This window comes from Mixophyes fleayi, chromosome 10, assembly GCF_038048845.1.
Source record: "Mixophyes fleayi isolate aMixFle1 chromosome 10, aMixFle1.hap1, whole genome shotgun sequence".
In the NCBI taxonomy this organism is placed as follows: domain Eukaryota; kingdom Metazoa; phylum Chordata; class Amphibia; order Anura; family Limnodynastidae; genus Mixophyes; species Mixophyes fleayi.
Window position 1 is genome coordinate 96,950,119 of NC_134411.1, and position 26,658 is coordinate 96,976,776.

Genomic DNA, 26,658 nt, shown 5'->3' on the forward strand with positions numbered 1-26,658 from the left:
GACGTTCGTGAAACTTGACAAAAATCTGTACAAAACTGAAATCGTCTCGAAATTAGGTCACTGTTTCCTTGCAACACTGTACCCATTTTATAATATCTTAGTTGTGCAACTTTTTAAAAGGAACAGATACAATTTGCAAACCTAAACCCCACCCCTTGTTCAAGCGTGAAACCGAACGCAAACCGGCAATAAAGGAAACAATGTTCTATATTTAACATCCTGCAGCAAAGTTGTAACATTTATAAAAAAAAAAAAAAAAACTTGGGTGCATATAAGGGAACATAAATAACATAAATTGAACAAGGATAATGTTGAAGTCAATGTGATAGGAATATGTCACTGTGAACAAAATATAAATAATACAAATAATATATAAAACAAATAAAATGATTATATATTTTTTAAAATGTATTGTTTATTATTATATTAATATCTAGTTTTATTTATCACATAGACATCCATACTATACCTATTAAGTACGGGCCTGACTCATGTTGGACGCAAGTCCCTTTATGTGCCGTATCTTGCGTTAAATAGCTCTGCACATGCTCCGAAACAGAGTTTATGCCAATGAACACAACTGTCTGCAAATCATCTCTGAACGCAAATGACACTGACCACTACCTACAACTGAATGGCAGAGCGGAGAGGGAAGGGGCAGATGACCGCAGTAAGGGAGCGCCGAGGGCGTTCCAACATGGTGCAGCCAATTCAAGCTCAGGGTATCTCGTAAGTACATGTTTTATAGCCGTATCATTTGCACCAGCTAAAGAGCCCATTGTGTGTGTGCTGACTGATTGTGATGACTGTCATGGCTTAGTCTTTGTATTAAAAAAATACACACACACACACACACACACACACATACATATATTACACACACACACACACACACACACACACACATATATTACACACACACACACATATATTACACACACATATATATTACACACACACACACACACATATTATGAGTTGGATGTAACTGTCAACATTTTAAAGATAATTAGCAGCTAAGATGTCATCCAAATCCATCCATTGGAAGGCCACCGGGTCAAAGTTCTGTCCAGCGTACACCAACTGGAGGTCCGACCGGGGCCCTAACTCCCCTAAAACCTGGCCTGGACCACCTTGCGTTGGTTTCATCCTATCCCAATGCATATCTGGACAGACAAACACATCAATGATTTTTTTTTAATATATATATATATATATATATATATATATATATATATATATATATATATATATATATATTTTATTTTGGAATCCACAGTGGGGAGTTAGCAATAGGCAGACCGTTTATTCCAGGTTGCAGTAATGTTTGTTCCTCTTTATTAGTACTTTTTCTGCATTTTCTGTGCATGAAAAGATGAACGAGCCCTATGGGTTAATGAACTGCAAACATATAAAAATGAAAAAAAACAAAAAAAAACCAAAAACACACTTGGACAATAGGCTATAAACCCGTCTCCTTGTTTTCCTGGCTACACAGGTGAAGACGTGTAAAAACCATAATATATTCTATGACTTGTGACTGTAAGAAGAATTATTAATTTGTTGATGTTATTTCAGCAAGGACGGTCTCCCTAATAATGCTGTGTACGGGATGAGAATGAGTCATTGTGGCAAGGCGATGAGCGAGACGCTACCATTGGTGACATTTCGGCTCTTAGCCTCTTAGTCTAATTTGCTCTCACTTACAGTAGACAGCTGTCAATATATCTAATATAGTTTGGTTTACTGCAGCAGCATCGGTGACAATATTGGTTTAATTGCAGACAGTGAGTGATCGTAATGCAGGCAGCATTTACAATGCAGAATAGGCATACTTAATAAAATATCAGGATGAATTGCAGATCGGAAAAATGAAAAACAAAAAGTTTGTGTGTGTGTGTGTGTGTGTGTGTGTGTGTGTGTGGCCGGTGGAGGGAATTGAAAAAGAAGGTCGGCTTTATTTGGACTTTGTTGGGCAGAGGTAATCCGTAAGTAAGATATAAACATACTCCCTTAAATGAAAATAACTAAAATTAATGTATAACCCAGAGGCAATCGCAGGATTTTTAAGGGGGGGGGGGGGTTCCCTCCCCCCCAGAAAAAATATATAGAGAGAGCTGCTGTGCATGTGGCCGCGCATGCGCAGCAGCTCCATTTTGGCGATGCTGTACTGTACAGCAGCCGCGGCGCTGTCAAAGAAGCGTCCGTGGCAGTGCTATATTGTAGTACAATACAGCCCCGCCGCAGACCCTCCTATCGTTTCATTTGATTTTTAGACTGAACTAAATATCTGGTTCAACGTCGTTCCAATCCTGACGTGTGTGTGTGCACTTACGACCGGCAGTGTCCATAGATCGCCAAGGAGCTTATAGAGTCCTGGGGGTAAATGAATGAAGATCCAATTCTGCAAGTCGCCGGAAATCTGCGACTTTGCAGGGTAAATTTAAAGCGGCAATGGCTTGTAAAGGCCAACTTGCCCAACTATCATCATCATCACCATTTGTTTATATAGCACCACCAATTCCACAGCTCTGTACAGAGAATATTTGCCACTCACATCAGACCCTGCCCCATTGGATCTTACAGTCTAAATTCCCTAACAAACACAGACACATACACACGTTTCAATTTTACAGCATCCAATTAACCTACCAGTATGTAGGACCAGTGTGGGAGGAAACCGGAGCACCCGGAGGAAACCGACGGGGGAGAACCTACAAACTCCACACAGATGAAGCCCTTGACTGGAATCGACAACAAGACCCCAGTACCACCCTATACAAAAGTAACCGATGACCAATATTTTTACTGAGACAACATTAACAAAATTCTAAAAAAAAAAATTTATAAAGTGAAAATAGTAGCATGTTAAAAGGGTACAGGGGAGGAGATTTGGGTGCCCAATCCCTTTTTCGGGTTATGAGCACCCTATTGGTGTGGTGAATGATTTATGGTTTAGGAAGGTCAGATGTTATTATTTTACCGATTATTGTTTTCTTACAGACACGCACCAATTTGTCTAGTTTTCCTTACGGACTATCTATGAATTTACTAGTTGGCATTCCTGAATGAAACCAACATTATATTTCACGTACACTGTTAATCTGAACAAATCTACAAGTTAAAAATCAGACACTGATATAGTCATCACTTCTGTCCACTTCCCAAAAAAACGACCATTTCAATGTAGATCTATTTCATCATGCGTAGAAGTTTCTTTATGCAAATCTATCTTGCACTTAGCAAAAATTCACTGGGAAATGGAGAATAGCGAGCCAAGTAAATAGCTTTCTAATTAAAAGCTACATCTTAAATTTAGCTTTTTTCTTTCTTTTTTTTTTTTATTTTAAAAAACATTTCTGCCAAGGTAGGAGCACAGCATAAATCATCCAAAATAGAGATTATTATGAGCCAAATTTGCAAATACAGATACCAAATATTATCTTACGAATGTGACAGGAACGCGAGAGTTACGTCTACCCCGCAGAAAAGCGTTTAATAAAAGCGAATAAAACTGCATTAGTTATTAATACCCAGCCTTGAAATAAAGATTTGAATGCACTATATTAATCCACATATTTAAGCCGACTAAATGAACATTTCTGTTTTTCTGAATAATTTCTACCATCTGTGTCAAAATTTGGAGAGTAAAAAAAAAAAAAATACTGCGGAACAAATGTTGGTTCTATAAAACATTCTTAGTTCACTGTTAAAATTGTCACACATTAACATCACAGGCCATCTGGGGAGAAAACACACTCGGAGCAGATTGCGAGGATGAGCTGATTGGCTCAGTATTAATAAGTATGTGGCATAATATTTAAGAAGGCGCGTGACAAGGTGAACGGAGCTGCTTATAAGCATCCTGTGGAAGTGGGGTGTAGCCGGTGGTCTCCACGCTTTGTACCAATCTCCCGCTGCATTCCCACTTCGCTGTCAGTTGTGGGGGCTGGGTTACCATATGTATTAATATAATATTGTCAGCATGCCTTAGAGATGGGAATCTGTTGCACAATGGGGTATTAGTCAGAACTTAACAAAGACGCTTTCTGAACGGTATACTGTTATCACAAGAATAATGGAAATAAATGTGCAATTAAACAACTGGCATTTGGGAGTTATGTTATAAAGATTAGGCAAAGCTAGAACTTAGATGTACAGGGGAACAGGATTTCCTGCTAAAAATTTCATGCAGGAACCGACCCCTCTTAGGGTACGTACACACAGAAGCCTGGGGCATATTGCGTTCTGCTGCATTCATTTGGAAACAGGGCCCGATTAAAGATTCGGGCTGCCCTAGGCTTATATTCTTCTAGTGCCCCCCTCGCCAGGCTATTAGGCACTAAGTAAAAACTGGTTTATGTTCCCAATTTTCGAAACTCTGCTCCACTTGGTTTTTTAAAAGGGTCACAGGAGCAAACGCAGGATTTGTAGAGGGGGGTTTCCACACCACGCCGCCAGTGGGTGTGACCAGCATGCTTTGGGGTGTGGCTATAATATTAGCCAGTGCTTGGCTGCTCTCCAACTCTTCCTATCCCCATAATATACATGGGCAATGCTGCATGCACTACTGTTAGGTGCACGCAGCTCTCCCTTTTCGAGCAGAGCCGTGTGAATCTGGGGCAGGGTCCAGCCACCTCAATTATACAGTGTCCCAGGCTTGGAGGGGGTTTCCAGGCACTAGAAAAAAAACCTCGGTTTGCCTATGGTCACAACAACCTTTGTCACTCGCTTACTTTTCATTAAAATCAGAACTATATGGCAGAACAGAGGGATGAACAAGAGCTACAGAGGGTGGAGATATGAAGGGGGAGGGGGCTGTCACGCCTCTGCCTGTCGCCATCCTTGTCTCCCCTATTCGCTTATCGTCAAGCTCCCGCCCAAGGATGACTGATTGTTTTCAGCCTTTACCACGGGAATACGTCAAGATTAAATCCTTGCTACATTTTTCTTTCACATTTTTTTTTTACTTTGGAGAAAAACTATTCTCTTAGATATAAATGAATTTCAGTCTATACCTCTCTCATCACAATCTTGCACCCCCTACAAGCCTGGCACCCTAGGCTGCAGCTTAGTCAGCCTATTGGATAATCATGTCCTGCTTGGAGTTGAATGCAGCATCACTGAATGCCAGAGATCTATTGATCAGAATGGAAAGCTCAGTGTCTGTACTCACTTGATGCCCTATGTACAGACACTGGACATACTACAATGATCAACAGAATACTACTTGCAATTTGCCAATGTTGTGTTTACAGGGTAACAGATCACAGGTTGTGTTATAGCTGGGCACGGGCACGAGTTTGAAAGAACTATAGATATTCATGATGTAAGTAAATAATACATTTTTGGGAGGTTTACTGATGTACCAGAATGCAACGCTGGTTAACTCCGTCGCTATCGTCATGTTTGTACAACCTCATTGAGTGGGTGTATTTAATAAGTGGCGAAGAGCCCAAAAAGAAAAGGCGTAAACGCCAGCGACAAGGCTCGTTCACCACTTATTTATCGAAGGGTTAATGCTGTAGAACTCAAGTGATTTCTACACCATTAACCTAATTTCCGGCACTTACCACTGTCCTCATAGACCTCGGTGGGGACAGCAGTATTAAGTCATTTACTAAGCTGCGAATAGCAAAACTGTCTTTTTCAGTGGGATCCAGTTGGAGCCTCTCCAGCTTTGCCAGATCACTCCCGGTAGATAGCACCATGCACATGCACGTAGCACTGTCAACGTTGGCTGACAGTGCTACGTGCAGGTCTTGCCAGATCCCTCCCGGTAGAGAGCACCATGCACATGCACGTAGCACTGTCAGCGTTGGCTGACAGTGCTACGTGCAGGTCTTGCCAGATCCCTCCCGGTAGAGAGCACCATGCACATGCACGTAGCACTGTCAACGTTGGCTGACAGTGCTACGTGCAGGTCTTTGTGGAGGAGGGAGGTGGGGGGCTTCATTGGGGCTCAAGAGCAATTTGCACCTTAGCAGTCCTCAACCTCTTCATGATTGAAGGGTCTTATAAGCTCCGAAGCGGGACAGCTAACTGCCAGCAAAAGCTGCACCCTCTGTTCTAATATAGACTCAATTCTCACTGATGGGACCCGAATCAAATTCTATGGCTGGGGCAGTAGGGGACCATCTGTTTTGGGTGTGACTCCGGTAAGCAGTAAGTGAGGGTCAAGGGAAATTTGTGATCGTGCTGCGGATGTTGTTACCACAAGCACGGCACCGATTAATACGCTCAGTAAAGCTGCCTGAGTGCATGAATTGAATATAAAGGGATTTGGGGTATGTACAGTGCCTCTTTTCTTTCCTCATTTCAGTCCGCTGAAAAAATGAATACTTAATAAAAAAAAAACTGTGTCCCACAAAATAAATCTGTCTTCCACATATTAATAAAAATCAGCTTGTGTGTTCCTTACGTTTTAGTGCATTGTGATGTTTGTTGCATTGTACCTGCATTTGTGACTGGCCAAGGTGCACAAGTGTGTGCACAGGTATTAAGAACCAGGGGCGGATCTAGAATTTTTTTCTACCCTGGGCGATACAGGGGGAGGGGAGAGGAGATTTAAGCCCCGCCCCCTTTCTAACTTCTAAGGCTGCCGGCGGCTGCACAGTATGTGCAGGTCCGTTCGGCAGTGAAAGTGTGCTGTCCCGCTGCTCTGATTGTGTTTAAAACACAATCAGAGCAGGCGAGCAGCACATTATCACTGCCGAACGGACCTGCACAGTGTGCAGCCGCCGGCAGCAAGCCCCTGCTAGGGGGGGGGGCGATCGCTCCGATCACCCCCCCCCCCTGGATCCGCCACTGTTAAGAACACAAAAAAAGTCACCCTTTGGCCAGATGAAATGTTAGGAAGTACGTTCTAGTCTTTAGAGCTCTTAAACATTTTGAAACTTTTATAGATTGTTGGGTTATTTGTCTTCTAAAAAAATAATAATAAATTATAGTATGTTTTATAAATGACAACTGTTGCGTGACTTTAACACCAGGATTGCATAAAAGCAGCAATCCCATGATTTAAAAAATAAATAAATCACTGTGTCAAGCTAGAGGAAGAATCTTGGTAATTACCATTTTCCCTTGGTTTGTTTCTGCAGGCTATTAATGATTTATTATGTTGGCTAGTGTCATGGACTACCATGGTAACCACAGTCACATGGCACATGTAGTGACCAGTGTGGCTTTGGGATGCCCCTTTGAGCTCTGTCTCCTCCCCCTCCTTTTCCCTTCTGCTTTGACCAGACATGCTGAGAGTCTATGTCCATGTAACTAGCAGCTATATTTTGAAACCCCACAGAGAGATTTCGAAAAGGAGATAAGGATTTATAGAAGGGCAGCCAAGGACTATGAGTATCAGTCGCACGCTCAAAAAGACATGGATAAAAAAAGATAAGGATGCAGAAATGTCCTTATATATTGGTATCAATAATTATGAATATATATATATATATATATAAAAATTCCAGACCACAAAGCCCACCCAACTCCTAAAAAGTGGACCTGATCTTACTGATTTCTCTCCAGACAGGAGGAGAAGAGTTTGTCCTCTGCTTCGCCCTCACCTGCGCTCATGCAAGCAAACAGCCAACCTGACCTTGCTGTACTCCCAGCATCACAAGAAACATTTGTCAGACACATCAAATATGAGCAAATGGTTTTAGACACTTGACACAGATGTTAAAGGAGGGAGCATTTAATTACTCACATGCCGCGTTAATACGGTCTGATTTATTTATAAAACGCTCCCTCCTTCACCTGCTGGCACCCAGCAATGAGCGCCTGAGCGAGATCACATCCATCTCGAGGACCGTGCAAGTGATACAGCTGTAAGCTCCACAGAACCTCGTCTCGTTGGGATGCGGATTATTCCGGGATATTTGCTTGACTGTATTCAAGCTGTACTGTCAGGGCGAGCAGCTGGGGGCCCCTTATTCACTCACAAAATCCTCCAGCGTGTGTGCAAAACCCCATTCCAAAGAGAAATCACTACCTTATCCTATGTTGGGGTGCGACACCCCTAAACAGATTTTAAATCTCAGTTGCTAGACTGGTCTGTAATGCTAGACACGATCAATTACTTCAAAAGTTGGTGCAGCTGGAAAACCTTCTAAAAACTGAGCAGTTTGTGTGAAATCCCTAAAAATGTCCCCTCCTCCTATTTGGGTCCCTCCATGAATCTGCCAGCGCCAGCTACTAATCGCCATTATAAGATGATTGGCGTCATCGTGCAGCAAAGGCAGGGGACACTATGCGATTCACAGCGAGTTGCTTCATCACGTCAATGTCCAATACGCATTATGGTCGAACAGGATCCGGGAGAGAGGAATTCGGGAGTCTTCCAGACATTCCGGAAAAATATGCAATTCCCTAGCAAGCAACAAACAGAAGTATAAAGCGTCACAAACATGCATCCACCAGATAGGTAGAGGTACTGAGAAACTGCCAACCATCGTTCCTGAAGTGGTGAAGGTTGGATTTTGAAACAACATTTACACGTTTGTTTTACGCAGTCCTCTAGATTTTTCCACCGTCTTGCAAACTTAGGCGCTCTCTTAGCTGGCAGAGGAGTCTCCCTAGAGCGGAAAGTAGGCAATCACCTTGAAACGCACCTGGTGCAAAACCAATGTGATTTTTGGTGCAATTTGTAAATGAGGTCCAGAGTGTCTACCTTAATAAACACCCCTCAGTAAACAAGGGCTAAATCCTCACCCTTTGGCATTTTGCACATCTTGTTTGGGAATTCTTAAAAAACGATAGGGAGGGGCCGGCGCATGCGCTATAAAGCTTCCAGGTCTGGATCTGAACACCCAAATAGGGTGTTGCTGCCCATGTGCTGGCCCTCCACAGTGGACGGACCAGCAGCTTCATGGCCTGCATTTGATCCTATTGATGTCATTGTCTCACATCTGGGTTTTGGCTCCTCCAGGAAAGATTTTATCAGGTTTTCTTCAACACTTGTTTTTCATTTTTCTTTTTTTCCACCCTCTCATAGGGCTTGACGCAGAGTTTGCAAATCATATTGCGGGAAATCCCTCCGCGCACGACCAGAACATGGCCTCACACATACGCGCCAATACAGATTTCCATAGCTCTGATGCTTACGCCTGCTAGTGCCTGGTGCGGCGGGATGGGGGAGGGAAACGTCTGTGCAACTACCAACAGATCCGACCAGGACACAGACGCTTCTCCAAGCCGTATTATTAGAGGGTGGTCAAGGGGAGGTACAAATAGCGGATGATTGGTCATCAGCAATAGGGAACCCCTTGTGATTGGCTGTTTGTGAATCCTCCGCTGGCAACAATAGGCGCTCCCTTTGTCTCACCGCTTTTACGTGCAAGTTTGAGCAATCGGTTTTGAAATCAATGGAAACATTTTAATTGCACACAAAGGGAATCCAATCAATTAACTATAAAAACCTCTAAAGACAACAGATTGCTCTAGGTTTTACTTAGACAGCTCTTAGCAAAGGGGGTCAAATACTTTTGGAATCATTTACATTTTCCAATTTCTAATTTCAGATTATTTTTTTTAGAGTAGTTTATTTATTTTTTTATTTGCTAGAACAGATTATTTTCTGTCGATGCGTGATACAAATTCCCAAATGAATTGCTTTTAATTCCGTAAGGAAATAAAATGTAAAAAACCCCCAAATGGGGTATGAATACTTTTTGCAGCTGTATATATAAGCATGTCTGAATAGATCTGTCTGACATGGAATATAATATTACGTGAAAGATAAATACACCCAGGTTCAAACAATGGATTCTGCATCGTTGTTATATCATCTCTTTGTCCTTTACATCCCAATATATGTAACTGGGGATAATTAGCCCAATACAGCTGGGGTGAGAAAGGGGTGAAGCATTGTAAAATATCCCCAAGTGTCAGGGACTTATTAGAAAAATGCTGACGTTTAGTGTACAAGTGTCAATAAATGTTACCTACTAAATCTTGGAGCTTTCTTGTATTTTAATAAAACTTTAAAGACCCGCATAAATGAATGAGTATTGACAGGGGCGGATTGATGGACGCTTTATACAGACACTCTCTATTGTTTCGTTCTCCTCCTAATTGAGGCTTTTTGATTATCTGAAAAGAAGTATTTCTGTACAGAACAGCAGTGGTTTGTGAGACGAGGGGCACAGATCGGTATATTGATCAGTCTCCAGCTGCATGTATGCATAGTTTTTAAGTTGTTCCAGTAACATTTAAAAAAATAATAAAAAAAAGAGACAGATTTTAACATGAAATTTCTTTTTTTTTTCCCTGTGATCCGGTCACATTTTCAACAAGAAAAAACCTCATGGTTTATTGCAAGTACAATAACTTGAGGTAGCTTAAATGTTCTGCTCATACCGGTATATTTACAGAGACATGAGTAGTGATGTCTCTGCAAGCTTGAAGGGATATAACTGACATGCTTTGCTTTGTTATTTGAGCTCTTTATCCCAAAGCTGTAGCTGTTGGATATAGGTTTTTGGATAATATATTTGATTTAAATGAGATATTCACAAAACCACAACTTTTTTTTTAGCATGGTTAAGTAGCAGTAGTTAAGATTTTTTTTTTTCGATTTGAAGATCCACAACAGTATTCACTACCATCATCAACATTTATTTATATAGCACCAGCAAATTCCATAGCGCTTTACAATTGGGAACAAACATTGATAAAACAATACTGGGTAATACATACAGACAGGGAGGTAAGAGAACCCTGCTCGCAAGCTTACAATCGATGGGACAATAGGAGTTTGAAGCACAAGGGCACGTGCTACATCATATTGGACCAGCTAGAATGCAAAAGTAATAGTATTGAGTGGGCTGTGTGATCAGTCACACAGCAATATTGGTCAGAGTGTTGTCTTTTGTTCGCTGTGTAGAGGGTGGTAGTAGGGTAACCTAGGGAGATTAAGATGCAGGTCGAGGAATATTATAAGCTTGTCTGAAGAGGTGGGTTTTCAGAGAACGCTTGAAGACTAAAGGAAAGTCTTGTACGAGGTAGTGAATTCCACAGACTGGGTGTAACCTGAAAAAAGTCCTGTAACCGGGAATGGGAGGAAGTGATGGGAGTGAAAGAGAGATGCAGATCTTGTGCAGAACACAGGTGTTGAGTTGGGAGATATTTTGTGACAAGTGAGGAGATGTATGCCAGTGCAATTTTGTTGACGGCTTTGTATGTTTGTAGAATTTTATATTGTATTCGTTGAAATACAGGCAACCAATGTAGATACTGACAGAGTGGCTCAGCAGAGGAAGAACGGTTTGCAAGGAAAAATCAATCTAGCCGCTGCGTGCAAAATAGATTGTAGGGCTTCAAGTCTGACTTTAGGAAGACCAGTAAGGAGGGAATTGCAATAGTCGATGCGGGAGATGATGAGTGCATGAATTAAGGTTTGGTGCAGCGTCTTGTGTGAGATATGTGCGTATTCACTATGGAGTCTTCCCTCTCTCTACCTTACTTTCTCATTAGGGAGACCTTTCATTTATAAACCACAATGCTTACACATTAAAAGGAACAGGCACTGGTGGTGGGTGGTCTGCAGCAGGCTAATGTAGGCCCCTATGGACTAAACCGCGTCCTCCGTTGACTGTCAGTTCTCTTCCTAACCTTACTGCATAAGTCAGCATGATCAATATGATCGAATATCCAGGAAAACAAACATAATTTCACATAAAACATACAACTATAATCTGCATGAAGTAAAGTGACAGTACAGCGTCAGCAACGCTACCAGATGGCTGGATCCACCTCTGTTTTCCAACCATCTTTGTTTGCTGGAAGCCCTGAGCTGAGGATTGCTAATTACTGCACACTGTTGCTATGTGGAACGAGCATAGCACAGACTGAATTAGGAATTAAGAAAAACAAGTGCAAGAATTTTATTTAAAGAAAAAAAAAAAAAAAAAAGCCTAGTTCTCATTTGTGGAAAGAGAAAAATAATCTTTAACCTGTTTTGCTATTACAACATATGGTTGGGCAGTGTGCCCAGCTGTGTATCGGTGTGGAAACTTTGTGGAAGATTTACTCATTCCCTTTCATTTCATCTTATAATTATTGTTTATTTATATAGCACCAATCATATTCCGCAGCGCCGTACAGAGAATATTTGTCAGTCGCATCAGTCCCTGCCCCACTGGAGCTTACAGTCTAAATTCCATATTGTTAATTAACCTAGCAGTATGTTTTTTGGAGTGTGGGAGGAAAGCTACACAAGCACGGGGTGAACATACAAACTCCACACAGGTAAGGTCCTGTTTCGAATCGAACCTATGACCCCAGCGCTGTGAGGCAGCGATGCTAACCACAGAGCCACCCCATGTGAGTTGTACAGTTATGTTTGTAATGGTATAAAGACACGAAAGCCGGTCCTTACTTTAGGGTCATGTTTTAGCTCTGTGTAAAGTCCCTTTAAGGTACATACTGTATCCGGATAAAAGGTCCAGTTACCACGACTGAAAGAAATGACTGTTACATTGATATAGGCTGCTGGTACTTGTTCATAGTTTGATGCTGGCTGCACTATTCAGCTGTTACCATGTTCCCGTTTCTGTGCGGATACAGGATTGCCGACAAGTCCATACACACTGAGGGGTAAATGTATCAAGCTGAGAGTTTTCCGGCGGGTTTGAAAAACCAATCAGATTCTAGCTATTTATTTAGTACGTTCTACAAAGCGACAGCTAGAATCTGATTGGTTGCTATAGGCAACATCTCCACTTTCCACTCTCAGCTAGATACATTTACCTCTGGATCTCTCTTTAGTGTGACCTCAGACACCTCTTTAATTGCTGTTGTCCCTGATTTAATGGACACGTACTCTGACTAACATGACGAGATGGTGCAGAATCACTTTCCAAATTACAGGCAGATGTTGGCGTCCTGTAAGGAAATGCAGGACAGGCAATAAAAACTGCATGGTTCATTCTTACAGCTAGTTTTGTGGGAGGGGGTATGGTAATGTAGGGAAGGGATATTTCAGTAGGCATGTCTGACTCTGTGGGGGCCCGCCGGGCCTCTAAATCGCTGCAAAATACCATCAACGCCTCACAGACGGGGCCCTGTTCTGATTCCAGCGCTGTGAGGCAGTAATACGAACGTTTCAGTTCTGTGTAATATATAACTCTCAGTCCCGTTTGTCTCTATTCATATCATGTCACTGCCTCTGTCACATGCAGCCCTGTCCTCACTAACACATCACTCATCTCCTGATATACTCTGTGCTGCTGAAGAATCTGCTCCTTCCACTATATAACTCTCAGTCTGTGGCTTCCTGCTGCTTCCATTCCCCTCCTCACATTATGTCACTGCCCCTGTCACATGCAGCCCTGTCCTCACTAACACATTATACTCTGTGCTGCTGGGGACCCTGCTCCTTCCCACTATATAACTCTCAGTCTGTGGCTTCCTGCTGCTTCCATTCCCCTCCTCACATCATGTCACTGCCCCTGTCCTCACTAACACATCATATACTCTGTGCTGCTGGGGGACCCTGCTCCTTCCACTATATAACTGAAAAGCAATTGATTAGGTTGAGGAAACCATCAATGAAATGGTTAATACCAAAAAGTGACAAACATTTCCAGCAAACTGAATCCTTATTTTGATGTCAAACTAAGAAACACTGTTAAATTTACATCAATATCTTTTGTTGCAAACTGTAACAAGGTTATTTAATGCTGCAGCTGTGAATTATTGTACCAGATGGCAACCAAAAAAACTATTATTATCATGTGTTATTCGCCTTAAATGTACAAATCTGAAGAATTACAGATACAAAGATAAAAGCTAGAAACTGGCAGAGTCTTGGACTGTCCATTAAGCGACATCCAGATGATCGGGAGGTCAGACGAGAACCTTGTCTCAGGCAGCATAATCCTAGGGCGACAGAGAGCATGTTCGAACCTCGCTTCCTGGTCCCCCAACGCGTCACCTCCCCAGTGCTCCGGCCAGACGCTCTACAGTAATTGACTGCGAAAGGAGCTCAGGGTGACTGGAGTCTCTTGTGCGTCTTCCTGTAATCACTGTAATGTGACTGACAGCGTGAGAGTGGCGATAGGAGAGGTAGTGTTGTTCCTCTCTTGTCCCTACCCACTGCGCTGGCTCCTCCAGTGGGCGGTTGGTGACCGAGTATCTAGACAGGGCACCAGTGTACAAGCACTGCCGTGGGGGCATTTTTTCCCATTACTAAAAACACTATAGCATTTCTGTTCTGTGTTGTGTCCAGGAGTTTGGAAAATGAGACTTACAATCACATTTAAATGAACCGAGTGCTTTTTCAGAAGCATCTAAAGTTCATCTCTGAAAGATTCATTCATACATCCCAACTGTTCCGAACTGACCAGCGGGCTCTAAACTCCAGTGACCCCCTTTAGCATACTAGATACAAGGAATGTATACATATATTGTCCCACTAACCACTGTACATATATGTCTGTATTGTAGATAGTATAATTTCTGTCTACAACAAATGTTTCCACAGGACGGGCTGCTCTCCTGCCAGACAATATACCAGATCACTCAAACCAGGGCAGAGAGGTTGTAATTTTCCACAAACGCGCCTCTTTGCCCACAACAAGGAGCACGGCACATTCAGGTTATGGAAGTTTCTCCTGGCAAAGTGCTCTGCACGGCCGGGTGATAATGCACACGGCGGAAAGAGTGGAAACGTTACTATAACTTTAGGGACACCCCCTTCATTAATTTCAACTTTTCGTTTTTTCCTAGAATACCGTTCGGTTTATCCTCATTTAGGTCTTATTATTAATCATGTGGGTGAGGGACATTGGGACTCTCCTTATCAAATGTGTCCCATTTGGTGTCCCATTTGGGGAAAGTAGCCCAGAATTGCCCTTTCCTATACAAAGTGGACCCGGAAATTTGCAAAAGACGCCCCCAATGACAGCACAGTCCAACCCCTGGTTTACACTATTCCTGATGACGTATAGAAACAAGTTCTTTTGTGGGAAGAAAAATGCACTACGGACCCCCTGCCCTCCAATGTGCCCCTTTCACCCCTGGAATCTCACTAAAATTATCTCCTTCTGCAAAACTAAATGTGCACCAAAAAACGGCCCAATCCACCAGCTCCTTCTATAACTAAACCGGATCTAGTGCCGATATCTGCCATCAACATGAGAGCACCATCTACAACTGTCCCACGTCCGTACATGTGCGCCAATCCAGACCACACCCCCTCTACCAACTGGTCAATGAATTGATAAGGAAGATTTTTTTTTATGGACGTTCCCTATATTTCAAAGTGGGGGTGTGCCTTACTCCTTTTAATACAAAACTAGTCGTCCTGTCAAACAAATCAAACATTCTAATATGTTTAATATCATTTTATATTTCCTTTGCAAAACAATGCAATGGCACAGGGCCGTCTTTCCCATAGGGCACAATGGGCAGGTGCCCGGGGGCCCTGCAGCCCAGGGGGACCCATCAGAGGAAGCCAAAAAAAAAAAAAACCTGGAAGAAGAGAATACTTACCGTGCTGTCAGCTGGAGATCCGGCTCCCTCCCTGGTTTCCTCCTCCGTTGCACTCGCAGTGCATGTCGGGCGTGACGTCATCCACCCGCCCGACATCCATTGCGGAGCGCGAAGGAGGAGAAGACCATGGAGGGAGCCGGATCGCCAGCTGACAGCACGGTAAGTATTCTCTTCTTCCAGGTTTTTTTTTTTTGGCTTCCTCCGACGGGCCCCCCTCGGCTGCAGGGCCCATATATATATATAATATTTTTTTTATTTTTTTTATATAGGGGCCCCGGTGCACTGCTGTGCCTGGGCCCAAGATGGTCTTAAGAGGGCCCTGCAATGGCAGAGTAGTTTTCTAAACGTCCTCCGATATGTTTTCTATTACCGTCTTTGCTGAGGTCCCTCCCATATTGGAGAGATTCTAAAATTATTCAGCAGAGCAAGCGAATAGCAGGCTTTAGTTTATTAATAATAAAACTATTAATAAACCAAGGCAGAACAATTAAGGCTTTTACGCAGTATAAGAAATACATTTCACTGAACATATAAAGAAAATAAAAATAAAAAGTAGGAAAATAAAATGGGAACTTTGCCTGTAAATATGATATATCTTCTTATTGACACATTACGGATATGCAAAATATATTTAGAATTTGGCTACAGGTGACAATTCAGGTTAGTAATAAATATAGTGACTTTTGAATACAGTGAAATACTATTCAGACATCTACAATTATGTAATGAATTCATTACACTCTGAAACGCGTGATGGACAGGACGCAGCGATGGCAATAGGTTGCTGATTAAACAGTATTTGATGTAGGGAAATGCAGCCTGTTCGAAAGTTAAGATTTCTCCCATAAATCATTTTTATCCTTCAAGTTAATCTGTGTTTTCAGACAGCCTAGAGCACACTCAATAATAATAAATTACAATATATATTTGACATTATTAATTGTGGAAATCTGACCTGTGTCGAGAGCCCAGCCCCAGGCTTCTGTATTACAGATGATACGGCTTAAAGGTAATATATCATTAAAAATATAATATAATCTTGTTACCTTTAAATTCAGCCTTGAGCGATGTACTTTGGTGTTTTAGTTTCGGGATGGTGTCACTTTGCAGATTCATTTTACGCTTCTTGATATTCACCTTCCAATTCTTATCTCGTGGGGAAACAATTCAAATCAGATTTGAAGTCTCACGCTGACATTTGAATCTGAAAGATAGAGGGTTTCCTGCAAATTACTGATGTCCAGCAGAAAATGTGCCGCTAAAAATACAGAAAGGAACCTCTAAAAATTCTGTTTACATTTGCAGAAGCTTTATAAATATACATGCAGAGCTTGATTTATATCTCACTCTGAATTACCACGCCAAAACATCACAACATGCTAATTACATGTTTACAAGTGCCACCGATGCCTGATCTACAAGCTCCTAGCCCATCTGGCTTCTTACTAATGCACGGGAACACCTTCTCTCAAGTGAGGGACCTTGTGTCCCATACACATACAAAGTACAGGACTTGCTAGTCACTGTTTGCAGTGTCTAACAGAAGACATTAAATCATCCTCCCCAGGTCTGAGAGAGTGAAGAAATGGCCTAGCAGCTTCTTATCAGCACTTTGCAGGTGCAACTCCTGATTACCAGCAACTTGTTAGCTGGTTGGAAAACCCGAAATGGGCCTTATAAATGGAGCCCATCCTTCTCTCTCCATTTTTACCCCAGGGACCCTTGCCAACTTTTCCTAAAGCTGAACACATACTCTCCGGGAAGACAGAAAGCCTGGGACATATATAGCTGTAGTTTGCCAATTTCCCAGTGCTTTTGTCACAATACATATTCCTCTTATCATCTATATCTCATCACAAACTACTACCCAACACTATAATACACTAATTGCATTATTACCAATCTGCCACCGATGCCTGAACTATATCCACATTCCTTTTATCACAAATCCTTTAATTTCTTTACATTCACTACACTTCTCTACAAGCTCGCCACCGATCGGCAGCGTGAAAATACTCTGCCATTCCAGCAAACTATTGGCACTGTCAGAAAGAGCTAGTTAACTAAACTTTACTAAAACATTCTTGGAGCAGCCGAGAGTTAATTTTGATGGATGAGTTTAAACGCCTGCATTCAAATGAGCTATTTTCTGGCGTAATAAAGTGGAGAGTTCCAGAAATATCACTGTTTTTAAAATGTAAATACACAACATAAATACAGGCATAGAAACTGCCAGCTAGGGTCTATAAATATATATGTAGAGATCTATTCCAATACTTATTCCGGCGCATAAAGTAGATCTTTATTATAATGTTCAGTGTTATAAGAAAACGGCACCTTGGCTGGCAGCCTACTAACTGCATTAGACCTCATTATACTCACCTTAACTCCGGCTCTTTATAATTCGCAAAATACTTGGCTCCATCCAATGATATCATCATAAGACTCGGAATATATTACAGCCGAGCATTAAAACGAGCCCGCATTTTTGAATGATAGAATTATACCAATAAAACGTACATGGTTTGAAATAAGGGCCTGTGCGTTTTACAAGTCATTATTAGGTATTTTAGTATTCATTGCAATAACATTGATATAATTCATTGGGTGCCTTTCTGTGCCTATATTTCAGTTTTAGAGTTGTCAGATTGTGTTAATGACAATTCAGTCCATCTGTTCCGATATGAAAATGAGGCCTTGTGATTGCAGACACCATAAGCCCCCCCCCACCCAAAATAGTTTAAAAGTAAGACTCTTAAAAAGGTATTTGATTTGGATTATAACCCCCGGGGAGTGTAACTTGCCCGAATTGCATTTCTTAAAATTAAACTCTTGAAGCTGTGTGAGACGTGTTTGTTATTGCTGAGAAGCTGCATGTATTTGTATTAATCCACATCAAATGCAGAAATCCACATGTAGAATAGTGTTTAACGTCTCCGGACTGCTCTCTGCGTGGGGTCTGAAGAGGAAGACGATGGCAAGTCTACCCTCTCTTCGTGTTATGTCTGTGTATTAAAGGGATATTGTATCTAAGTTACTGTGCGGTTAAAACACTTCCATTGCTAAAGCACTGTGGAGATTTGCAAAGCGGAGCGACGACAGAGGAAGATCCATCTTTCTGTGGATTGAAGCTGAGACAGACGAGTGAGGGGAAAGTCAGATTGGAGAAGGTTACAGTAGCCAAGGCGGGAGATGATTAGAGAACGGATAAGAGTTTTGGTTGCATCTTGGGTAAGTTTTGGTGTATTGTGGCAATATTTCTAAGGTGGAGGCGAGAGGTCTGGGAGACAGATTGGATGTGAGAAATTGACCAGAGGGCGAAGAGTGACACATAGCTTGGTGGTCTTAGGAGACAGTTTGCAGGTGGTAGTGATGATTGGTGGTGCATGTTCTTTTCATCACAGGCCCAAGGTTTCTTTTTGAACCATCCTATAGCCTATAACATTCCTGGCCAAGCTGTGGATTTCCAGGTGTTGAGAAACTACAAGTCCCAGCTAACGTGATGTGGACATGGCCCTTTTTCAGAGGGGGCCTGGCTCTATCCAGATTCCAAAAGCTTGAATTTTGGGAGGTACACATACGACATATGATGGACTATGGGTGCTTTAGCAACCTCTATGTTCTGTCTTCCATTCTCTACCAAGACTCATGAATTTTTAGCCCGTTTTCAGTAGGGATGAATCCCTTTTACATCCCCTAATTGTCCCTGTTCTCGAGGGTCAGTCCACGGTTTTCAAACTTTGGAAGAATTCTCCACTGATAACCCCTCTCTTTTTAACATGTGCACAGTACAACTTATATTGTTACATTTTCCATATATGCATTTACAATTAATTGCAATTATTCTACGTATTCTAAAAAGGATATGTGTATTAAATAAGAGTATTTAAAGCATTGTATTATTGTGCAGGATCCTTTAACCTAAAATTATTCCTTTATTATCACTTTTTCATGAATAGACCCACAATGTTGCGATTGTGGGAGGAGATATTTTCATAGATTTCCTATTTGCAATTCCGTTGCAGCCAGCATCTGTACTAGCAGAATGTAGCTGATAACAGATAACAATAGCCTGCACTAAGCTGCACAGCAAATGTAAATGCAATGGCAGACAACACCAGCACTGTGCAGGAATATCTGTGGTGGATGTGGTTGGTAACTCTTTTACATATGGCAAATTGTATTTTCTGTTTAGTGGTCCTTTAAAGAGTAAACAGCTCACTAGGATCTAGTGACATCACAGAGGTCAGAGGATAATGTATTATCATTAATGTTCTTTTGACCATATTCACATTACAGAGATTGGTAATAGGAACACTCTACACCGCTGAAAAGTCATTCAAGGTTGTTCAAAATCTTAATAATTAATGGCAAAGATTTAGGGGTATATTTACTAAACTGCGGGTTTGAAAAAGTGTAGATGTTGCCTATAGCAACCAATCAGATTCTAGTTATCATTTATTTAGTACATTCTACAAAATGACAGCTAGAATCTGATTGGTTGCTATAGGCAACATCTCCACTTTTCAAACCCACAGTTTAGTAAATATACCCCTTAGTCTCTGGCTACTGGAGCTCAATTGTACAGTTTGTTTACACTGCACTGTATGAAATACACAGAACATTGGAAGTCAGCTGAACCAGACGATGGGTGGTCTTCAGGTCATGTGACATATCCGTGTTCTCCTCTACGCTTGTTGTGAACACACATGTTTCTCGTTAACACGTGTAATGGATCCTGTGTAGTTTGCTTATTTGTACAGGTGTCAATTTGGGGTACAGAGTGCTCACAACGAGTGGGACAGTGATGTGCTCTGGATTTCTGGCTGTGCGCTATCTTCAGCACGGACGCCGGTGAGCGAAGTTCTGAGTAACTGGCCGATGAGTTATGATTTTATTTATTTCATTGAAATCCATCTCTCGAGGCCAAGACTTTTACCCAGACATCATTTATGACAAAGTGAAAAAGAAGTTACAGAACTTTTCATGTAAAAAAAAAATTGCTAAAATGAAAAGGTAAATGACACCATATTTATGACAGTGGCAGATCCAGAGGGGGCAATCGGGTTGCTTGCGGCCGCACACTACACGCAGGTGCCTGGCTGCTCCGATTGTGCCTGCTTCTCAGCACCCATTCAATGAGTGGCCAAACAGTTGCTGGTTATGACCGTTATAGTTAGTAACTCACTCATCAGAGTGCAGAAGGGGGGCAGGGCATCCAGTACCACACCAGAGTGCAAAAGGGGGGGCGGGGCATCCAGTACCACACCAGAGTGCACAAGGGGGGGACAGGGCATCCAGTGCCACACCAGAGTGCACAAGGGGGGGACGGGGCATCCAGTGCCACACCAGAGTGCAAAAGGGGGGGCGGGGCATCCAGTACCACACCAGAGTGCACAAGGGGGGACAGGGCATCCAGTGCCACACCAGAGTGCACAAGGGGGGGACGGGGCATCCAGTGCCACACCAGAGTGCACAAGGGGGGGACGGGGCATCCAGTGCCACACCAGAGGGCAAAAGGGGGGGGGACGGGGCATCCAGTGCCACACCAGAGGGCAAAAGGGGGGGGGGGACAGGGCATCCAGTACTACACCAGAGGGCAAAAGGGGCGGGGCATCCAGTACTACACCAGAGGGCAAAAGGGGCGGGGCATCCAGTACTACACCAGAGTGCAGAAGGGGGTGGGGCATCCAGTACTACACCAGAGTGCAGAAGGGGGGCAGGGCATCCAGGACCCTGTCCCTGTTATAATTTATGTCAACCACAAAACTTGAATTAAATACATATAAAAACATAATTCTGAACAGCGAGAATGTTTTGTTTTTTTCATTTCGGTGCACGGTATCGCTGGGCCCCAACCCAAAAATTACCATAATGCCTAATAATAATGTGAGAGAAACTGATCCCATCATTATTGGACATGTTGGTAGCACAGGAGGAGGATGGTCGTCACCATGGACATGTGGGTGAGGTTATTCTTCCGACCGCATCAACAGGCCCCTGCACCTGACGCTCACAACGAACGCCAGGATCGGCCTGAGTGCGCTATTTATAACAATTCATGGGAGCCAAGAGGAAATTAAATATCCTATAGACTCCAACATAGCAGTGCCCCCAAGTGGTCCAATAAATATTGAACTTGACAGAATTTTTGCTGTGCCTCCATTGTGCCAGGAATAGCTATTTTTAGTTTTAATTTATTTTAATTTATTTTGTCATTCAAATGTACATTGTTTTCCATGGGAGACAATAAGAATTTTTCTGGAACAAGAAAAAAAATAGGCAAAATTGTTTGAAAAATCTGGGCGTAATTTACAGCCCAAAAATGCGCACATACATTCAGCCCGTATCTCAAGGTGCGCCCAGCTCCGCACCTGCTGTAGTATATGCGCCATGTTTACAGCGGAGGTGAAACCGCAATCAGCAGCGATTAGCTACTGCTGGTGACAGTCATCCTCATCATCAGCGTGTAATAGCGCCTAGACTGCTGATAATAATAATATGGCTATATAAGGTGTGCCTACATCAGTGTTCAGATCTGCATCGGCTCACTGCACACACCCTTACTGTACTGGGCTTACATCAGAACGCCCCCTTCCCTCCCCCATCATGCTTACAAATGGCGCACGCAGGAGCGGACGCGTGCAACTCTGCATAGGCGTAGGCACTTGAAATAATATATAAAACCCTTTTAACATTGAAAAAAAGCTTTAGTCAAATAATTAAACTTTTTATTCAATGATTTTCTTCTGCCATCACCATCTGGAGAGGACGATAACAGAACAGATATCGCGGCGTTACACGTACCGCTTGTATAACAGGCTTCCCATGCAAAGCTGTTGTCAGCAAACGCCGTCATCAGCAACGCTATCGACGTTAGAAACCGCTTGATGCATATGCACCTATTGCTGGAGGAAACACCCATTGTCACCAGCCATATACATTCCAGTCCTTTGATTCGTATGCCCCCAAAGTGCAGGGTACTCAGACTATAGTACATAATGTATGGCGGGCTGTCAGCAAGGGGTTAATGTTTATTTGCAATTAATGATAGAGTGAAGCAGAAGTAGGAAAAGCTGAGGCCCTGCAACTATCATTAGCCTGGCAGAAAATACTGGGACTTGTAGTTCCACAAAAAGATGTAGAACTAGTGGTCTGGCGGAGCATTGTAAGATTTGGAATCTTGGCAATAGCTACAAACGCAAGAGTTTCCCTAAGCCTAGAGTAATACCTATAACCACAGGTTATTACATGCACAAAGCATCTTGTTTTCTTGTCTCGTACTGTGTGGGTATTAGTATCAGAACTCCAACAATCTACACAAACACATCCTCTCGCTCTCTGTGCCATTTATATACTGTGCTGTGACAGAATGTCTCCATTTGTCTTTTTCCCTACATCTGAAGGCAGATTGTCCTCTTCCCCCACGTTCCACCAGATGACACATATATGAACCAAGCTTGACACCACAAGCTAATATCAGGCATGTCAATGAAGGGGTTAAAAGCCCAGCATCCTTTGCACAGGTACTGCTCAGTCAATGTGAATAAAATCTGAATATTATACAGGTGGAAATCAGATTATCAGACAGTAACTGTATCCAAAGAAACTCTCACCTTGTGCAGTGTCCTGAAGCAGTGAGTGCTGTCTGCAGTCAGATCCAGGGTGTGGCTTAAATATTTCAGGTGTACAGAGAACTTAATTGTTTCCTAATTTACTGTTATTATGTTAGAATGTTGGCACATGCCTGTATGTAGTTGTACTGTGTAGATAATGATTTATTTAAAGGTATGATGTAATACAGGAATTCCCAAATCCAGTCCTTTAGGTAATGACTGACTATGTGTATGTCTTGCTGTGCAGAATAGGGGAGAAAATATTTCACTTTTGATTTTTGTTTGATTTTTGTTCATGGGAAAAAAAATGGGTAAATTGTAATCTGCGGTTATAAATAGTTCTTGGTAACACTGACTAAAATGTAGTTTGTTGTTTTCTTTAATCTTTTTAAAGCCAAAGTTCTCTGCTTTCAAAACTGACATTTACAGAGTGTGTAATCGCTCCTCATGTTTTGATATTGTATCTTATATCCCGAAACTCTGCATGCCTTAAAATGTAGGATTGTGCTCTACATGGGACAGATTCTGTACGAGAGGCAAGGCTGCGTATCTTTAGTATTTCAACTACCTTTTAAGAATATTGTAAAATGTTAGAATAATTTATTTTGCTTTACAAAAGTTTGTGACGTATCAACTTTCATACTGTAGTTTGGTAATAAACACACTTTAATTATTTCTGAGTGAATATTATCTCAAAATAATATGTTTTGTTACACCCAATTCATTGCAACTCAATGACTAAAAAGTTTTAGCTTCTTTTTATGAATGTAACTGCTGCCCATCTTCCTTGGCTCCTGTAAAGTGCACCCATCCAATATATATATATATATATATATATATATATATATATATATATATATATATATATATATACATATATACATACAGCTTATATGTTCACTGGGAACCAGTGATGTCACCAAAGTACAAACCCAATCCTCATGGCCCCCTAACAGTGCATGTTTTCCATATCTCCCTGCTGGAGCACATGTGTAGTCATTACTGACTGATACAATGTAACAGATCCACAAGTGTAATTATTACTGAGTGATACAATGTAACAGATCCACAGGTGGTATAATTATATCACTGCTAACCTGGAAACCTGCACTGTTAAGGGGCAGTGAGGACTGGACTTGGGAATCCCTGATGTAATATATCAACAAAGAATGATGGGAAATCAGCTGGTTAAAGACTTCTGTTACACTGAAATAGTAGAAGATTGTTGTTCAATAAGGATGAATGCAATGGCATTCCTCCCATCATTTAAGATATGTGAATCGGTACACAGCCCTGCCTCCTCCAAAATGGGGGGGCCGTGTCACTTAAGGGGGAGTGGTCAGTGGTTTTTTAAGTGCTTAACTGCCCCTAATCCGCCCCCACTTCCCTTAAAACGCCCCTGAACTGTTTGGCGCACCAGGGGAATCTGGCTCACGACTGTCCAAAATCAGTATAGTTGAGAGGTACACAAATTGTGGTGCTCGCTAGTATAACGTGCATATTTACAACTCTGCTGCAACCTGCATCCGCTGGGAGAAGACTGTCCCATTCCCTAATTATGGGGTCGATTCAATACGCTGACATAAGTGTATGTTCTTACTCACGTGAAAATAACGCATCTTTTCATGCCCAGAGTTCCACTTATTGCACCAAAGTTTCACCCAATTCATTCGGAGCGCCTGCAGAGATCTTGTGCAAGAAAAAAAAAAAAAAGTGGAGTTTGGCAATCAGGAAATTTGGAGGAAAAACTAAATTTTGAGCAGCGCTGATTGGCCAGCTGCTCTTACCTAACCTGTTGAAGAACTGCTGCTAACTGTAGTGGAACTACTTGTCCCAGCATGCTTTTGCAGACATTGGGGTAACTGTATCAAATGGCGGTTATTTAAAAAATCCAATTCTCGTCAGCTTGTTATTGTTTTTGGTTTTTTTTTTAAAAAAAAAAGGCAATTTGACTAAAGGCAGAGCCCATCGGGTTTCATAAATAGAACCCATATTGCTATATACAGTACAGGTACCCAGGGGCAAACACAGGATTTGTAGAGGGGGGTTTCCACACCACGCCATCAGTGGGTGTGGCCAGCATTCATGGGGGCGTGGCTATAATATTAGAGAGTGCTTGGCTGCTCTCCAACTCTTCCTATCCCCATAATATACATGGACAATGCTGCGTGCACTACTGTTAGGTGCACACACTTTTCCCTTTTCAAGCAGAGCTGTGTGAAGCGGGAGCAGGGTCCAGCCACCTCAATTATACAGTGCCCCAGGCTTGGAGGGGGGTTTCCAGGCACTAGACCCCCCTCCCCCTCGGTTTGCCTATGGTACAATACTCTTAAAATAAAACCCTAAAACTCTAAAAACACAAGTGGACAAGAGCAATTTATGACCAGTACTGCCCTCAGTCTTCCTAGCCAACCACTGCTTGTGGAATTAAAATTTGTCACAAGACAATAAGACCCAGATTTAAAGTGTTTGCCCCCAAGTGCCGGCACTTCTTGTATGTGATCATTGACTTTTTTTTGTTTTACAGAAGTTGCACGATCATAGGACTCCTGTTATATGAGTCATACAAATGAACAGCACCAGCCATGGGAAGAGATTAGCTGTGTAGTAGAGTTCACACCTTTACCTGATTGAGATTCATGGTTAGGTTTACAAGGCAGTCACTGCTTATAGCTGTTTATGAATATCAAGTTTTACATTGAAAAATATGCAGCCTAATTGATGCTAAAAGAGTCAATATCCTTGTAGGCTTTCTGCAAATTACCACGTAAAATTATTTAACATCTGCCTGCCACTGCTATAAAACTGTATCAGCCAGAGGAACAAGTGCTTGGCACAGTTTATATCCCCCATACATCCTAGTTTGTTCAACTGCCAGCGGGTCGTCACCATATTATCTGTATCCGTAGTCTCTTTGTATATGTGTCACCAGAGGCAGATTAATAATAGGAGACAGACCGAACCGCACATACGGCAGGTAGTCCACTGGCTCTACAGCCAGGGCCTGATTATCCAATAGACTGACTAGGCTGCACAAGTCTTTTAAGGGGAGCAATTTTTTTGGAAGGGTGCTAAATTGTGACAGGGAGAGATATAAGCTGAAATTCATTTTAAAATATAAGAGAATAGTTGTTCTGCAAAGTAATAGAAAACATAAAAGAAAAATGTAGTAAAGTTTTAATCTTGACGTTTTCTCATGATAAAGACTGAAGACAATGAACACCATCCCTGGGCGGATGCTTGAGGATAATTGAGTAGGAGAGACAAGGATGGCGACAGGCAGAGGCATCACAGCCCGCTCCCCCTTCACATCTCCACCCTCAGTAGCGCTCGTTCACGCCACCGTTCTGCTATATAGATCTGATTTTAAAGAAGACAAAATTGGGGACAAATATTGCTGTAACGCTTTTAAAAAGCCAAGTGGAGCTGAGTTTCGTAAACATGGGAATATAAACAATGGTGTAGGGGGGGTTTGAAGGGAGCTGGATTTTAAATTAAGGACAAATTAATTTTTACTTACAGAATATTAGCTTGGTGTGGAAGGTGA

At 42.1% G+C, this 26,658-nt stretch overlaps 1 long non-coding RNA gene across 1 annotated transcript in view; it reads right to left on the minus strand.

Annotated features, from left to right (window-relative positions):
* Positions 1–26,658, minus strand: part of LOC142104523 (uncharacterized) — a 412,155-nt gene that overhangs the window by 258,867 nt on the left and 126,630 nt on the right. Inside the window, exon 3 of the long non-coding RNA XR_012679579.1 lies at positions 16,542–16,699. This is a non-coding gene — a long non-coding RNA (uncharacterized LOC142104523). The remainder of the gene's footprint in view (positions 1–16,541; positions 16,700–26,658) is intronic.